This window comes from Octodon degus, unplaced genomic scaffold, assembly GCF_000260255.1.
Source record: "Octodon degus isolate 3935 unplaced genomic scaffold, OctDeg1.0 scaffold00174, whole genome shotgun sequence".
Lineage (NCBI taxonomy): Eukaryota > Metazoa > Chordata > Mammalia > Rodentia > Octodontidae > Octodon > Octodon degus.
In genome coordinates this window covers 2964247-2969010 of record NW_004524750.1, presented here as the reverse complement: position 1 = coordinate 2969010, position 4764 = coordinate 2964247, and positions in this window count along the sequence as shown.

Here is a 4764-nt window from a genome sequence, read left to right as displayed (position 1 = left end):
ATCAGGTTTGAAGGAAAAATCTTACTATTTTGTAGACTGTTATAAACCAAAGATTTCTTAATTATTAGATTCTTGTTAGATAATTTTAGCTGCAGGTAGGTAACAGTTTTAAATGTCTCACCTTGGGAAGCAATGGCAGTGTTTCTCCCATTATTGACATCGAGGCCCTGATGGAGTTGGCATCCACCAGCATGCTCTATTATAAAGTTAAATCTTCAGTTTCACAATTAATCAGCATTCTGTGGCATATATTATGAGATAATTTGAGCATCTTGTTCACAGAAAAATTCATCTCTTTGTTTTCACATTCAAAGGAGTGCATTATCTAAACTTGTAACTGCATTGGTTCTTGAAAAATGGCGATTTTTGAATTCTTTCTTGCGTCCTATATTTACAGTTGGCGTTGTCTGGTGATGACAACATCATTCTACTCCCTTGATAATTTAATTGCTTTGATTTATTATTATTATGTACTAGGCTACATTCTAGTATTTTAATGTTCCGATTTTACAAACAGCCAGAAGCAATGCCTTGATGGTAAGATTTTTATACCAATAAATATTTAATTGCAGCATGTGCACAGAAACTCACAGAACATAAGGACAAAGCCTAATAAGTGTTACACAGCCTACTACGTACTTATACAGGATCTGTCTATATCTATCTATCTATCTATCTATCTATCTATCTATCTATCTATCTCTACTATATAGAGAATATATATTTCCATCACCTAAGCAAAAAAAAAAAAAATCTGCTACATGTACAGCAAAAATCCTCTAATACACTATTCTAATCAATAATCTCAATGAAAGTGAACATTTTCCACACTTTGAATATCAAATTTGTTTTCGGCTCTCTTAAGATTTTATATTAAATTATACAAAATATTTCCTTATATATGCTTTGAATTTTCAAAAGTATATTTGTGAAATTTGTGGCGCTATCTGCAGTAGTTTTTTCACTTTTTTCTGTACGCTATTTTAATTTAAAAATTTCTTTATTCTATAGCTGTGGTGGACTGCCAACTGGTGGTCAACTTGTAACACCCAGCCGGACGGCGTGAGTGTGGTGCTGCGTGTGGAGGGCCTGCCTGAGAATCGCCTCTGGGTGGACCGAAGTGAGGCTCATTTGCGGAGTGTTCGGTGATTAGCTGGAGTCAGTACTTTTCTTTATGTTTTAGAACATCAGTAATGCACACATTACACATTTTTACTAATGGCAAAATAATTTGTTAAAATCTATTTTTAAGAAAGTTTCAGCCTCTCAGGTGATTCTATCGTACCGGATTGTCATTTTCAAGAACTGCTAGTCAGTCTTTCTCTAAGTGTCGGTACATGTTCTCAAATTTCAAGTATGTTTATAGAATTTATGAAACAAGTTATAGCACACAATGTATCAAGCCTTACCAGAGGAGTTATGTTTGCTTTCTTGGTACACCTCGATAAGTTTAAAAGTGTAATTAAGCCTATATTTTATAATTAGTAACAAATACTAATTTACAAAGATTATACAATGTCAAAGAAATATCTCGTGTCGGTGGCTTTAGGATTCAGATTTGAAGTACTAATTCTGTTTTGCATAGATTTTTCATCTATAACAGAAGATTTGCCCATTTTTTTCCTTTTCTTTTCTTTTCTTTTTTTTTTTTTTTTTTTTTTTTTTTTTTTTTTTTTGTTGTTGTTGTTGTTGTTGTACTGGGGGTTGAACTCAGGCTCTTGCGCTTGCCAAGGAAGTGCTTATTCCACTGAGCCATCTCTCCAGCCCCAATATTTCCTTTTAAAATATAAAGTTACAAGATTTTTCAGTATAACCTGAATCTGCTCATCTATTACTTGTTGAAATCCTCATTATATTTTATTAATTAATAAAATATTTCATCATACAACATTCAATAATATCACTGAGGGCAACATCCTGAGTGCCCTCACCTTCCCCATTATGTGGGCCCCAAGTTTGTCCTTTTACCCCTTTCTCAGTGTCTCTATTTCTTCCTAAAATCACCCAGCATTAGAAATGATTTTTTTAATTTTCAAAAATTTCAGCAACTAAGAACTTTTCAAAGGAAGGATGCTTTTGAAAAGATTACTAGAAATTAGGAACTTATTTTCTTACTTTGGTTACCATAAGACCTCCACCTATGCTCTCTATTTGAGAGTATATTCAAAATATTTGAGGCAGTAAGTATACATTCTCAAAATGTATCATTAAAATGTGGAATCTATACTTTTCTTTATCTTTCTCTTCTTCTGTTTTTATTACCTACCTTTTACTTTGTCCTTCCCTCCCTCTTTTTCTCCTTTGTTCTAAGTCACAGCCTCTCAAACCTAGTTAAGCGGTTTAGCCTGTCACTCCAACTTGAACACCTGGCTTTGCCGGGCCAGGCTGAAGAACCTCTGAGACAGTGTTGTGATGATTGAAGTGTGGGAAAGCACCATAGATCAGAAGGGAAAGCATGAAAACTGGGGAACATGAGAAAACTAAAACTGGGGTGAAAATATGAGGCTAGAGGATGTGGAGAGGTTTAGGAGTCAGGTATGTGACAATTAACAAGAGACACTCCCGTGGTCCTAGTGGCTGTGAGGATCGTGCGTGGCGGTGCCTCCTGGCCCTCTCTCTCGGCAATGACAGCCAGTAGGCCCCTGGAGAAATGACAGCTTAACTAAAATGAGTGTCTCCACCGTGAAAAAAAATGTATTTCCTGCAAGGCAGAACAGTAAAATTTCCCCCTCCTTATTAATTTGAGAAAAAGCACAGAGAAGTAGGATGCACAAATCTAAAACTATCCTTTGTCCCTATTTAAAATGTATACTTTTTTTGGTAATGTGTTATAAAAATAATTGTCTCAGAACCAGTCACATTCTGGCCTTGCCTATTTTAAATCTAGTGGGAAAACACATTTGTAAGACAGCCACGGGGCAGCAAAATTGATTTCTGGTTTATCTGGTATCGCTTTGAGCCCCTCACTGAGCCAGGAAATAATTGATTGCTGGAAACCTTGTAGCCGTGGCTAAAAATTGATAGATGCTAACATGGGTACAATGGTTTATAGTTTCTTAAGGGCTGTGGAAGCTCTATATTTCTCACTCATCAGCAGCTGTAGATCAAAAAGTAAAATTCAAAAGCCTTTGTGTCTTTTTCTTCATAAATTATATCCAATGATTCAGGAACCTTGTAGCTAAAGGCACCAAAGGAAACTTTAGTCAAATAGGCAGTTGGGGGATTTATAAATGCAAGTTGAATATTGAGCAGTAATTCATTGCTCTGCATTAGCCGTACTAGTTAGAGAGGAGAAATGGATAACAGTTACTAAAGGCCTAAATCACGTAAAAGATGACCTTTAGGTATGGGCAGAATGTTGAAAACAAGCTCTGAGGTATGGACAGAAATCCCTGATTCACTGATTTACAGTGTAGCATTCATATGTGGAAGTTAATTCAAGAAATCACAAAATCTTGTCTGTTTTAATTGGTTACTTATAACTTTTTCCATGTCATATAGGGACTACACATGTTTGAGTTAAAATTAAAATGTTCTAATTTTATCTTTTCCAAGTTAAAAAGGTTAACAGCTCAAAAGTCTAGTTGGGAAATTACCTAATTTTTGTAGCCATCTTTTATTAGACTAAAACTAAAATTCTAATAGTTCAAAATATCTTAGATGACACTTGAAAAACTCTGAGAGGTTTAAACCAAACATATTTTAAAAGAGTTGCAGAGTAATAACTAGAAAATATCTTATATATTCAAGTATTCATTTGAATTGCATGTTATATTAATTATCAAACATATTCTGTTTAAGTGAATCTTATGAAACTCGTAGCAGCAATAAATTAGCAAATAATTTAAAAATTGAACTGTAGCCACTGCAATTTGTAATGTTTAATAGAAATTATATTAATTTTCTAAGAATTGTATTTTAAAAATAGTATAAAAGCATAAATGTGTTTTCCAAGCCTGTATTAAAAGATTTTTGCTACATTTATCTTCTCTATATATGAAAAGTAGTCTACGATAAACTTCCTGGGGGCATGGGGGAAAATGATATGATAACTTCATTGCCTTCCTTCGGTTGATTCTATCAGAGAGAGTGCTGCATTATGTATCAGTGATAACTAAAATAGGTTATTACTTCTGTACTTCGTGCACACCAGTACACATCTGCAGAGCCTTCAATGATAATACTTTAATAACACTACATTCAGGGTTTACTTTTAATTATTAAGCTCAGAAACATGAGAGAGGAATACTTTTTATGTAAAATGAAGTAGATAGCTTAACATTCCTCAGATTCCAAAAGGCCACAGGAAAAATCAGTGCAGATCCTAGAGACATACAAAATAGATGACAACATGTTCCAGTTCCCTATCAATCCATTATGTTGCTAAATACCTTAGAACGGTTCAAATGTATTTTATTCAGTGGGGCAAAAATGAATGAAAATGGATTTTATTATTATAACTTTAAGGAGTTCACCCAAGAATGCTATCTAAACATTAGCAGACTCATATAGTAACAAATACAGTAGACTGTCAGATAATGTTAATATTACCAACCAGCTACAGTGAGTCTGGGTAGTATTCTCCAAAAACTACTCTCCAAGCTGATTTTAAATGAATTTTGCCAACATTGCTTTCACAGCTCGTCTGGTGAAGATTTGTTCACATGTGAATTAAAGTTTTAAGGACTTGCAATCTACTCTCCCTCAGCCTTTATTGTAGTCCTTGGGTCTAATCCAGTCCACACAAGCTGAGGGTCTACAGCC